Source organism: Schistocerca americana, chromosome 2 (assembly GCF_021461395.2).
Source record: "Schistocerca americana isolate TAMUIC-IGC-003095 chromosome 2, iqSchAmer2.1, whole genome shotgun sequence".
Lineage (NCBI taxonomy): Eukaryota > Metazoa > Arthropoda > Insecta > Orthoptera > Acrididae > Schistocerca > Schistocerca americana.
In genome coordinates, this window is record NC_060120.1 from 767,289,042 (window position 1) to 767,303,801 (window position 14,760).

The following is a 14,760-nucleotide window of genomic DNA, read 5'->3' on the forward strand; positions in this document are numbered from 1 at the left end:
TCGACGATCAATCCACCTGTCGTGAAATATGCTATTCAATACCGCTTCAACCGCACGCGAGCTATGTGCCGGACATCCATCATGTTGGAAGTACATCGCCATTCTGTCATGCTGTGAAACATCTTGTAGTACCATGGCTAGAACATTACGTAGGAAATCAGCATATATCGCACGATTTAGATTGCCATCGATAAAATGGGGGCCAATTATCCTCCCATAATGCCGTAACATAAATTAACCCGCCAAGATCTCTGATGTTCCACTTGTCGCAGCCATTGTGGATTTTCCGTTGCCCATTAGTGCATATTATGCCGGTTTACGTTACTGCTGTTGGTGAATGACGCTTCGTCGCTAAACATAACGCGTGCAAAAAATCTGTCATCGCTCCGTAATTTCTCTTGTGCCCAGTGGCAGAACTGTACCCGACGTTCACAGTCGTCGCCATGCAATTCCTGGTGCATAGAAATATGGTACGGGTGCAATCGATGTTGATGTAGCATTCTCAACACCGACGTTTTTGAGATTCCCGATTCTCACGCAATTTGTCTGCAACTGATGTGCGGATTAGCCGCGAAAGCAGCTAAAACACCTACTTAGGCATCATCATTTGTTGCAGGTCTTGGTTGACGTTTCACGTGGGGTTCAACACTTCGTGTTTCTTTAAATGACGTAACTATCCTGTGAACGGTCCGGACACTTGGATGATGTCGTCCAGGATACCGAGCAGCATGCATAGCACAAGCCCGTTGGGCATTTTGATCATAACAGCCATACATCAACACGATATCGACTTTTTCCGCAATTGGTAAACGGTCCATTTTAACACGGGTAATGTATCACGAAAGAAATACCGTCCGCACTGGCGGAATGTTACATGATACCACGTACTTATACAAAGCGAAAAAAGTGGTCCAACTAAAACATTCATATTTCTTTACGTACTACACGAATATGTAATAAAAAATGGGGGTTCCTATTTAGAAAAACGTAGTTGATATCCTTTTGACCTATGGCAGCGCCATCTAGCGGGCCAACCATAGCGCCATCCGGTTTCCCCCTTCAAGCTAGACGAGTTTCGTTCTTTGTAGTTTTTTCGTTTGATGCTTATTTCGTGAGATATTTGGCCCGGTAACTATCAATGGACCACCCTGTAGACAGAAAGAATAAAGAGGAAGAACATTAACGAAGTTCGTTTTATTTTAAAAGCTTTAAGAGTTCTCATAAGAAAATTTCGCAAGCTTTCTTTTTGGGTCACCGTTGTATGTTATTGTGAGCTCGCCTCTGAGAAACGGACATACACATTCATGTAATGCCTTATTATTAAATATATTTAAGTAATTAATTTCGTAGTTGCTGTAGGTAATTTCCGTGTCACTAAAATTAATTAAAGAAATATAGTCGCTAGATATTCGACTGCTACATTATTCTGTCGAAGTGAAACCCAAGATTCTAACCTAAAAATGAAACTAACGATCTGAAATGTGTCATGGCTAAAGGACATAAATTTAGGGACTGGGCACGGACTGCTTTTGTTGCTGTTGACAGTTTCTTCTTAATCCTCAGTGTTTGTCAAAAAATGGGTGTGAAATCTTATGGGACTTAACTGCTAAGGTTATCAGTCCCTAAGCTTACACACTACTTAACTTAAATTATCCTAAGGACAAACACACACACCCATGCCCGAGGGAGGACTCGAACCTCCGCCGGGACCAGCCGCACAGTCCATGACTGCTGCGCCTAAGACCGCTCGTCTAGACCCGCGCGGCTCAGTGTTTGTCCCACTATACAGCAGGGTTCGTCATTTTGGCTCTCTGTCCTCAGTTAGCGCGGTCTTGTGCCTTTTCGGAATGGAGACACTCTATCTTGACCTCTGAAAGGAGGCTATATAAGCTACTTTATCACGTTTTCCTAACAGATCGTTTACCAACTGCTTCCGACGAAAACTCCCGGCTTGCTATAGTTTCTGAATCTGATCGAAGTACGTATTCGTAATGACGTAGAGCGTTTTCCCTCGTACTCACAAAGATTGGAGCCGCTCTTTACCGATTGCAAATTTCACCATTTGTCACATGGTCCTGAAGTATCAGGCCAGATATCCACCGAAGCATATTGGTTTCCATTACAGCAAATCATTGCTCTGCTGTTGGTGTTGCAGGTCAGCTGAGCCGATTGCAAAGCAGTATATTTTCGGTTTGAATCGTTCCGGGACCTTATCACGAGGCACACCATTGTCCGCCATTCAAGCTGTGCATTGCTATTGCAATTTTGGATTTCGAGACTGTGCAGACAAACTGAAATACGAAAGCAAAAAGGAGCACCTCTACTACTTTTCTGTTGGATAAAAGTTCTGCACGGTTTAAGACGCCTGGGACGCGCACCTCAGAGTCGCACTTCCGTGTGCCGCGGCGTTTCATAGCGGCCAAGTAAGGTAACTCGTTCGTCATGCCGAATATTTGCTTATTTGTCTTCTCGCAATTAACGTTAACAGCGAGCATGATGATGAAGACCAGTAAGTGCACATAGGCGTACTTCGCCCGGTAACCACCGCCTCCGTAAATGGGAGGTCTCGGCAGCGGTGGGGTTGCAGTTCCGCGTCGTGCGCCGTATTGACGTTAAGTACCTCTATGCAACAGCCACATAAAGCATTCGCTGCGGTAATCCCGTTCTTTAATTGAATATATGAATGGATACTCGTTAAGCGGTGAAGCACTCCACACATTTGCGATAAATTTCTCAGTCGGTGAATTGTGCGCTTGCGTGGAACTAATCACACACACACACACACACACACACACACACACAGCCAGAAAGAACATTTTTACTCACACACACACACACACACACACACACACACACACAGTCAGAAAGAATTTCTTTTATCTCCAATTCATTTCAGTATGCAAGATGTTGTAGAAGAAGAAGATGATGTAAGCTTCCATTACCCTCGCTATGTATCGACATGAATCGTCCGGCCGCGGTGGCCAAGCGGTTCTAGGCGCTTCAGTCCGGAACCGCGCGACTGCTACGGTCGCAGGTTTGAATCCTGCCTCGGGCACGGATGTATGTGATGTCCTTAGGTTAGTTAGGTTTAAGTAGTTCCAAGTTCTAGGGGACTGATGACCTTAGATGTTAAGTCCCATAGTGCTCAGAGCCATTTGAACCGTTTGACATGAGTGGTCGCAAATGAAATTATGTAGTTAGGAAAAAGGGGCCTGGGTAGAGAACTCACAAACAGGGAACGTTAAGAAATGTGGCTGACTGTCTAGTGGCCATTCCATGACCGTGTTAGAAGTTTTTAATTCAGTTTGATGAAGTGTTCATTTTAATGCGCTGGTTGGAAATCGAGCAGAGCCTCCAGGGTGAGAGGAGGAAACCAAATGAAAATTTGCAAGTTGAGACGGTAAATGACATTATTTCAGTGATTACAGTGTAAGACGTATATATTTCTATTGTCTATTGTCAAACCACAACATATGAAATATGTTTATACTTAATTAATAGGATTAAGTAGGAATGATTAATATTTGTCATGTTGGAAATAATTGTGGTAGCAGGGAATGTCTGCGCCAAAGCATTGTTGGCAAGAGAGACCGCACATTGATATAATTTTAAAAAGGGCGGTAGAGACAGCATATGGATACATTTTGAGAAAAGAGCTGGAAAGACCAAGCATTGATACATTTTGTAATGGCAGCAGGGATTGTCTGCACCAGAAAGCATTGTTGGCAGGAGAGCGCACTTAAGCGTTCGTAGGAAGTCAGTAGTAAGCGAGATGTGAAGCGAGTCGGTAGCAGGTCTGAAGCGAGGGGTTGAGAGGAGCGGTGTGCATGCCAGCCACTAGCTATGATTTACAAGAGATTATAAACGGATGTACAGAGACATCAGCTAACTATTATCATAAGAATAACAAATATTATTGAATTAATTTTTGAGAAACTGAAGACTACTGAAGGTATGTTTGCGCAATGCTAGTTGTAAGATTATTGTAAAAAGTAAGTCCCATTTGAAGTTTCTAAAATCATTTCATTCAGAATATAATTAATTTTTGCCAGCAATATTGCATTACCGATTATAATCCATCCAAAAAACCATCAACGTAAGACTTTGCAAAATTTTATTGTTGTCAAGAAAAAGTTTAACTATGAATTACGTAACTTCAGTCAAATTAATTAAAAGATGACGTCAGCTTTGCTATTAAAGAATAATGTCAGCTTTGGTAATAAATACAGCCACTTATTATGACACCCCACCAGCAGCTAATAGAGTATAGTAAAACAGAGTAAGTATATTCATGTCGCAGTTCGATGTAGCAGTCAGATGGCGATCCAGTAACAGTAAAGAAGGTAAGGAACAGTTTTGGGTTATAGCAGGTAACGACTGAGGGCCACGACGACGACACATTCTACGAGGTGCGGCTAGAAAAGAACCGGACTGATGCTGGAAAAAACATTTATTTACAATTATTTACAATTTCATGTTATCTCCTTCAATGTACTCTCCTCCTCGGTCTCTACACCGCTCCATACGAATTTTCCGCTGTTCATAGCAATGCTGCAGATCATTTTCGGTAAGTCCATACATTACTTCCGTCGCTTTTTCTTTTACTGCTTCAACAGTCTCAAATCTAGTTCCTTTCAAAGCTGACTTGACTTTAGGGAAAAGAAAAAAGTCACAGGGGGCCAAATCAGGTGAGTAGGGTGGATGATCTAAGATGGGAATGTTGTGTTTTGCCAAAAACGTCTTCACTGACAACGCACAGTGAGCTGGGGCATTGTCTTGGTGAAGGATCCATGACTTTTTTCTCCACAAATCGTTCCGTTTTCTCCGTACTCGCTCACGTAGGGTAGCCAGGACGCTAATGTAGTAATGCTGATTCACTGTTTGTCCCTCTGGTACCCAATCAATGTGCACAATCCCTCTGATGTAAAAAAAAAAACAATCATCATTGCCTTGAATTTCGATTTTGACATTCGTGCTTTTTTTTGTCGTGGAGAACCAGGACTTTTCCAATGCATTGATTGGCGTTTAGTTTCGGGATCGTAAGTAAAAAACCACGATTCATCGCAAGTAATAAGATTTTGTAAGAAGGTGGGATCACTTTCAATGTTTTCCAGGATGTCAGAACAAATCATTCTTCGGCGTTCCTTCTGTTCAATTGTGAGACACTTTGGAACCATTTTTGAACACACTTTGTTCATGTTGAAATTTTCATGAAGAATCTGCCCAACACTTTCCTTGTCAACTCCTGTTAACTCAGACACTGCTCTGATTGTTAAACGCCGATCTTGTTGAACAAGTTTACCGATTTTTTCAATGTTTGCATCAGTTTTTGCTGACAATGGTCTGCCAGTGCGAGTGTCATCACTGGTGTCTTCGCGGCCATCTTTAAATCGTTTAAACCACTCAAACACTTGTGTTCGCGGTAAACAATCATCGCCGTACACTTGTTGTAACATTACAAACGTTTCACTTGCAGATTTTCCTAGTTTGAAACAAAATTTGATGTTAACACGCTGTTCTTTCTGTACACTCAACATTTTCCGACGCACAGACAAAACGTCAACTACTTAAAACAGACGCCACGGGCAGACTGAGTGCAGGAGGCAGATGAAACTCGAGCAGTAGGCGGAGCGAGAGTCACGTGACAGGCCACGTGACTTTCAGCCTTATTGCATTCGTTTTATTGTTTCACCAGTACTAGTCCGGTTTTTTTTCTAGCCACACCTCGTATGTTTCGTCGAAATAATCAGAAAATCACTTTTAATAAGCAGCATTTAAACTCGTACGTGATGATTGAGAAAGAAAATTAATTTCAAATGGAAGATTTCATTTGTTATTATTAAGCAAGAGATAGAAATCCTATGGGAAGGTTTCATAGATTATTGTAGAAGGGAAGGTTGCGTAACAAAAGAGATGTTAGAGGAGAGGGAAAGGTTTCAACAGTATCGACGCAAATTTACAAAGAACTTCCAGTATCAGTCCGTTTATCAGTATGATATCTAGCCTCGATGCGTGCACTGATTGTGTTGGCAAGGGTGTCATAAAGCAATAGTGTCCTCTTCTGAGGTTCACAACTGTACTAACTGATTCTTGGTATGCTGGGTACTGGCTCTCCGACGGGTTTGACGTCCGACGTCCGAGCTGGCCCATATGTGTTCTATCGGGGACAGATCTGGGGATATTACTGGCCATGGGGTGGTATCTCATTATCTCGCAGACAGTTCAAAGAGACATGTGCCACTTGCGGAAGAGCATTATCTTGTTGAAAACTGGAGCCACAACAGTGTCGCATGAGGCGCAAGACATGAGGAGACAGGATGTCCATTATGTAGCGTTGCGTCTTCAGAGTTCCTGAATCACTTTCAGCCGTGACCCGATGGCCCCCCACACCATGACGCCAGGAGTAACACTGCTGTGCCTCTCGAGAACACTGCGACAATGGTATCTCTACTCAGTAGCCGCCATAATCTCCGGCGATAGTCAGCCCGCAAACTCATCGCTGAACATAAGCAGCAACATTCGTCAGCAGTCCACATTTCTCAATGATGGCACCAATTTAAACGCTTTGGTGGTTGAACCGTGATTTATTTCCAAAGAATATTCTTAAGAATTTATTTTGTTTACTAGCGATTCATCATGAACATTAACACATTTAATCACACTGTGTAAGCATGGAAGCAGTTGCCAGGGAGTAACTGATGAAATCATAACCAAATTGCTTTTAACAATGGGAATTTTATTCACTTTAATACTGCCTAAAAGCATTTTGTTTAAAAAGAAAGCACCCTCTAAATATCAAAGTTACAATTTATTCAGAGGCAGAAAGAAACAAGTTTTGACTGTATGAGCTTTCGGGCAGAGAACCTTGCCGCTCCCTTTTGACACGGCCGAAGTTACGACCGCTCACAACAGCCTCTGAAAGACTACACTGGTGCAAATCAGCAACACACCAGATAACATTAAGAGCTTTAACAATTTACACAAGCACACAAACTATGCACCCCCTCCCCCCCTCCCCCCCCCCCCCCCCCCATAGGAGGGTGGAAATGGTACAAAACACTAACAATTAAAATATTAACCTTGCCACCGAAGGTGCAACTTGATTTTAACTTCTAAGAAAAGTCTTACGGTGAAAGGATGGCAATTTTATATACTAAATGATCATTTATATAAAAGCCCATGAATATAAAATTCAACAAGGTTGGCCAAACAATAGTGAAGATGCTTAACAGTACACAGATACCGCCTCTCAAGATCATAGGCAATAATATCAAAGTTTCCAAAGATCAAAACATATTTCAGGTATTAGGCCGTTACACTCCAAGCAATAACTTCGTTAACACACCAAATCCGACAAACATGACAGGGGCAGCTACTAAGGTACGGTAGATTGATAGGGAGATTACCGAACAACGCGAACCGCAGGTTGCTCTAACCCGCCCCTACTCCACAAGGGAAAAACGGACCACCCAATTTATAAACAACCACCTTCCCGCGGGTGGGCAAACGGAGAAGAATGGTGGGACGACCCCAAAGCAAAACGCCTGGTGACCTCACCAAGAAAACAAGTGGAAATTAACAAGGGTAAATCAAACAACATATCACCAATCACTTAACTTCTAATAAACTGCGATTTCTCGAGAAGACCTGCCGCAGCACACCCATATCGCTCTCCCGAACCGTCCGCTGCCAGCCGCTTCAACGGACGCAGGATGGCGCGCCGATCTCCCGTCTCACGGAGTCGCAGCTAGCACCGGCCAGACCGATGTCGTAGGTTGGCTCCTGTTCCTCTCGTGTCGGCCGCGAAGCCACTAGCCCTCGCTATACGGCGCGACCCACTGGACTGACGTGGCGACCTCACATGGGCCGACGCTCAAGACGGACAAGTCATCTTGTGTCTCAGTGCGCGACCGACCAACCGATCGATCCAACCGCCAATGACCATTGCAATCTGGGGACGAGAGACTGACCCAGACTGACAGACTGACGAGCTCATAGCGCCCCTTAAATGCACGTGAACAGGCAACCTTTCTCCCTTTCCACCAGAGGGAGACACCAAAGCTGCGATTGCCACCGCGGTGCCACCGCCAGAAACGGAGGGCGACTGCTTCACACTACGCGTTGCGGCGCGCTCTTCAAAACAGCAATTTTTTCCACGGCTCAGTGGTGTTAATAACTGCCGAAGTATGCGACGGTGATTTTCTAGTCCGGCTGCTGTTGGTCTCCGACCCGTAGCGGATGGTGACACAAATTGTTGTACGCATCGTATTACGTGTTCTTGTACGGCAGACGCAGGTGACTAGGTTTACGCAGGTGCTTGGTGCATTATACGGCGTTGGTCAGACGAGTAAGTCTGCTCTTACGTTTCCACGCAGTCCAACATCGGGCCACTGTCACATCTAAATGACCCACAAATTTGTGTATTGCACTATTCGACCAGCCAGCCAAGGACAATGAGACTTCTGTCAAACTCTGTCGGTTGCTGATAACGCTGACCCCACATCAGTACATGGCATCTCCGTGACTTTTAACAGCACTCAGTACGTGACGCCGTTGATGCCCCTCATATACCCCACCAACACTAAACGCGAACAATACTAATGCAATCTGGTGCCCGTTCTACCTGGCGCAGAGAACTGTGACTCTAATCATTTACTCAATCGACGATGGTGCGTACGTGTCGAAGTTACACTGAAATTCAACTATGTCATCTGGGTACTTCACTTTTTTGTCACGCGATTTAGATAATAGGTTGGTCTGGTTAGAGAAGTTTTTGTAATTAAAGTCACTAATTATCTTTTTCTTCTTTTCAAGTGTCAGGCGATATTTTCTGCTTACGTTACCCATCGTTGCCGAGGTCTTTCCCTGTCGCTTTTTCCTTATACACTACTGGCCATTAAAATTGCTACACCACGAAGAAATGCACATCATAAACGGACATTGATTGGACAAATATATTATACTAGAACTGACATGTGATTACATTTTCACAAAATTCGGGTGCATAGATCCTGAGAAGTCAGTACCCAGAACAACCACCTCTGGCCGTAATAACGGCCTTGATACGCCTGGGCATTGAGTCAAACAGAGCTTGGATGGCGTGTACAGGTACAGCTGCCCATGCAGCTTCAACATCATACCACAGTTCATCAAGATTAGCGACTGGCGTATTGTGACGAGCCACCATTGACCAGACGTTTCCAATTGGTGAGAGATCTGTAGAATGTGATGGCCAGCAGTCTAACATTTTCTGTATCCGGAACCTGCAACATGCGGTCGTACATTATCCTGCTGAAATGTAGGGTTTCGCAGGGATCGAATGAAGGGTAGAGCCACGGGTCGTAACACATCTGAAATGTAACGTCCACTGTTCAAAGTGCCGTCAGTGCGAACAAGAGGTGACCGAGACGTGTAACCAATGGCACCCCATACCATCGCGCCGGGTGATACGCCAGTATGGCGATGACGAATACACGCTTCCAATGTGCGTTCACCACGATGGCGCCAAACACGGATGAGACCATCATGATACTGTAAACAGAACCTGGATTCATCCGAAAAAATGACGTTTTGCCATTCGTGCACCCAGGTTCGTCGTTGAGTACACCATCGCAGGCACTCCTGTCTGTGATGCAGCGTCAAGGGTAACCACAGCCATGGTCTCCGAGCTGATAGTCCATGCTGCTGCAAACGTCGTCGAACTGTTCGTGCAGATGGTTGTTGTCTTGCAAACGTCCCCATCTGCTGACTCAGCGATCGAGACGTGGCTGCACGATCCGTTACAGCCATGCGAATAAGATGCCTGTCATCTCGACTGCTAGTGATACCAGGCCGTTGGGATCAACAGCGGCATGTGGGCTATCTCTCTCCGGTTGGGAAACACCCCCTGGATTGCGGTTCATGTACGGCAGTGCAACAGCTCGAATCAACAGATTGATGTACAATTTCACAGGCTACGTGGGATAACCACAAGAGTTCTCCTGCTGTCATACGAAATCGCACCCCTGACAGTAGCTTCAGGTTAGGTCCAGTGTGTCTAGCATGCAGACAGATTTGTTTCGTGCCCTCAACTGGCCTGCTTCCAACCAACATACGGCGGCTCTGGAACCGATGCAGAACCAGCTTTCTTCACAAAACACAACACTCCTCCATCTCGCCCTCCAATGAGCCCTCACTTGACACCGCTGAGGTCGCAAATGGCAGTGGTTTGATGGAACGCGCGTCGCAGGTCGTATGGCTGCGAGGTGTACTTGAAATAACCGATCTGTTCGTCACTGTGGTCCCAATTGCTGCTCAAACTGCTGCTGCAGATGCAGTGTGATGCGCCACAGCTACACACCTAACACCATGGTCTTCCCTCTCGGTAGTGCCACATGGCTCTCAAGGGACCGCTCTTCTTGGGATCGTACGTTTCCGTGACTATCGTTGGCAGCAATCATGTGCAGTGGCTACACACTTGCCAAGCCTTTTTGCAATATCGCAGAAGGAACATAACAGCATATGTTAGCCCTATTACACGACTGCATTCAAACTCACTAAAGTGTTACTATTGGCATCTTTGTCTCCTTAAATGCATTCCTAATATTAACTCACCTCGTCCAATCTCAAAGGTAACTAACGCTCACGATCGTTACAGCGTGTATTTAAAGCAAACCTCATTTGCATCCTCATAGTGACGCCACTGGTGGCACTCTTATGCGACTGGTGTTAGTACCACTCTTACCACTGTTATACCATAACCTCAAAGCTGGAGGCAGTTCCTATAAATGAAATTTTTTTTATTAAAGCAATTGCAGTATGAAGAAGCAGAGCAGTCTTACCCTCTGAAAGGAATTTAGTTGTGTTGACAGTGATATACCTAACGGAGGTGGCTTATCGGAAGTGAAAGTTAGAATTGCGTCAATATTCAAACAGTAATAAACAATAATTTACCTATCCACAGTGTCAAAACGATAAAAACAACGGTCGCCAGCCTAATTAGGCATAAGAATGAGTAACATTCTTGTTCAAGAAACTGAAAATAAGTAACTTCAATGGGCAAACACAGCCTATACCTTGTCACACGAGAGTGTAATGAACTCTGTCACCTGCATATGTTCACGTTAAGGTTGGAACTGACAGAGCAGAACAAACTATTTGCATAAATATAACAGCTAACGAAACACACTATTACCTTATGGACTTAGTCAAACTGAATGGTCTCAATAATATTACTATCAAAATTCACTGTAGAATCATAAAATGGACATAGGTTCAGTACTTCTTTTATCAATTAATTTTCTATCTGACATGAAAAAGAATATTTCACTAGCAAAATATTTCTCACTGACCTTTGAATAAAAGAAACTACTGTTCTCATAAATAGTGGTCTTTCTGTTACTTGTTACCTAGTATAAGAACAATAGACAAACTGAGGATCCAGTTACATTATTAATATGTATATTCAATACACAAGAGACAAACACTTAACAAACATGAGTATCTAACTTTCCACAAATGCAGTTCACGACTTTTACTGCAGTGAGACACAATACTGACCTATTTGTAAGAAACTGACTCACCTTCTACAATTTACAACAGGCAGCACTATGATCATTAACTAAGCAAAACTTTATAAGCCTCAGGTTTAAGAACTTCTAACTTTTAAAAGTAACAGCAAATTGTGTACTAATAAAAACGTTTCAAGCCAAACTTTAGTAATATTTACTTTTGGAACCAACCTCAAGATGGTTTATTGCCTGTCTTTATTACCAAAGTCTTCTACTTTCGAGTCAGTGATTAAATAGTTTACTTTCAAAGTCCACAGAACTTTAAATTGGACTGTTTCAATCACTGGGAGGCTTTCACAAAGCTACATTTACTACCTCCCGCAATTTTATCAAATCCCCAGTAAATCTGAATACTCCCTCCTTACCAAATATCAAACAACATTATTTAAATAACTGTTTGGCTTTGAGGCTTTCATTTGTTCCACAAGGACACTCGGTAATCGTAGTTCAAACGGAGGGAAACCTGAGAGGTGTTGTGATAAGGAAAAAAATCAAGGTAGGTACATAAATTCAGTTATAAGTTACCTTATATTTGAGCACACTAAAACATCGCCGGGCGGGGTGGCCGAGCGGTTTAGGCGCTACAGTCTGGAATCGCGTGACCGCTACGGTCGCAGGTTCGAATCCTACCTCGGGCGTGGATGTGTGTGATGTCCTTAGGTTATTTAGGTTCAAGTAGTTCTAAGGTCTAGGGGACTGATGACCTTAGAAGTTAAGTCCCATAGTGCTCAGAGCCATTTGAACTAAAACATCCAATGAGCTGATCCTTCACTTTACATATCTACAATTCCTTGGTTTCTTTTCAGTGATTGCGGAACGTGGTGGCGAGTGCATGTCTGTGGGTGGATTCGCAGGCAGAAATGCTGGTTCTCGGTCATTTCTTGGTAGCGATGCTAGATACCAATTCCAGATACTTCCAGCTCTTTAGCTACCAAATGGTTCAAATGGCTCTGAGCACTATGGGACTCAACTGCTGAGGTCATTAGTCCCCTAGAACTTAGAACTAGTTAAACCTAACTAACCTAAGGACATCACAAACATCCACGCCCGAGGCAGGATTCGAACCTGCGACCGTAGCGGTCTTGCGGTTCCAGACTGCAGCGCCTTTAACCGCACGGCCACTTCGGCCGGCCTTTAGCTACCCATCCGAGGCATTAGGACCTTGGAAACCGGCACCAAAAGCCTCTCTCGGCACCAGCACAATTCACGAACCTTTTCGTGAGCTGTTAGTGGTTCAGTAGCTCATCCCCGAATGACTCTTTGTTCCACCTTTCTGTCCATGCTAACCACATTTTGCGCACGCTACATACACTCCTGGAAATTAAGAACACCGTGAATTCATTGTCCCAGGAAGGGGAAACTTTATTGACACATTCCTGGGGTCAGATACATCACATGATCACACTGACAGAACCACAGGCACATAGACACAGGCAACAGAGCATGTACAATGTCGACACTAGTACAGTGTATATCCACCTTTCGCAGCAATGCAGGCTGCTATTCTCCCATGGAGACGATCGTAGAGATGCTGGATGTAGTCCTGTGGAACGGCTTGCCATGCCATTTCCACCTGGCGTCTCAGTTGGACCAGCGTTCGTGCTGGACGTGCAGACCGCGTGAGACGACGCTTCATCCAGTCCCAAACATGCTCAATGGGGGACAGATCCGGAGATCTTGCTGGCCAGGGTAGTTGACTTACACCTTCTAGAGCACGTTGGGTGGCACGGGATACATGCGGACGTGCATTGTCCTGTTGGAACAGCAAGTTCCCTTGCCGGTCTAGGAATGGTAGAACGATGGGTTCGATGACGGTTTGGATGTACCGTGCACTATTCAGTGTCCCCTCGACGATCACCAGTGGTGTACGGCCAGTGTAGGAGATCGCTCCCCACACCATGATGCCGGGTGTTGGCCCTGTGTGCCTCGGTCGTATGCAGTCCTGATTGTGGCGCTCACCTGCACGGCGCCAAACACGCATACGACCATCATTGGTACCAAGGCAGAAGCGACTCTCATCGCTGAAGACGACACGTCTCCATTCGTCCCTCCATTCACGCCTGTCGCGACACCACTGGAGGCGGGCTGCACGATGCTGGGGCGTGAGCGGAAGACGGCCTAACGGTGTGCGGCACCGTAGCCCAGCTTCATGGAGACGGTTGCGAATGGTCCTCGCCGATACCCCAGGAGCAACAGTGTCCCTAATTTGCTGGGAAGTGGCGGTGCGGTCCCCTACGGCACTGCGTAGGATCCTACGGTCTTGACGTGCATCCGTGCGTCGCTGCGGTCCGGTCCCAGGTCGGCGGGCACGTGCACCTTCCGCCGACCACTGGCGACAACATCGATGTACTGTGGAGACCTCACGCCCCACGTGTTGAGCAATTCGGCGGTACGTCCACCCGGCCTCCCGCATGCCCACTATACGCCCTCGCTCAAAGTCCGTCAACTGCACATACGGTTCACGTCCACGCTGTCGCGGCATGCTACCAGTGTTAAAGACTGCGATGGAGCTCCGTATGCCACGGCAAACTGGCTGACACTGACGGCGGCGGTGCACAAATGCTGCGCAGCTAGCGCCATTCGACGGCCAACACCGCGGTTCCTGGTGTGTCCGCTGTGCCGTGCGTGTGATCATTGCTTGTACAGCCCTCTCGCAGTGTCCGGAGCAAGTATGGTGGGTCTGACACACTGGTGTCAATGTGTTCTTTTTTCCATTTCCAGGAGTGTAGTTCCGTTCCCGAGGGGAACGACACCACCTTTTACATACAAAATAACTAAGAACCCTACGTGAGGATCAGCAATTACATAACAGCAACCAAACATATTAAATAAAATAGATCAGTTACACATATTGGTATTACTACAAAAAATTATTCACACAAAAATTACGATTGTATACAGTAAGTTTTGTCCTCTCCAAATGAGGCAAAGAATTTAAATAATATAGACATAGCACTTTATCAGGACATCGAAGTTTGTACAAAGAAAAAAGTAAACGTTTTTATGCAGTACCGAATTAATCATAGAATAATTACAGAAGCTTAACGATGGAATGTTGAACAAAATAGAAAGCAAAGTGAATCGACAAAAGGTATGTAGTGTCTAAGCTATGGTGTTACAGTGTGAGCATCATCTTTCAGATGTAGAAACACGCCTACCAACTTTTGTTTATGTCGCAAAACTTCTTCTTGTTGATGGGATTTTTTTTCCC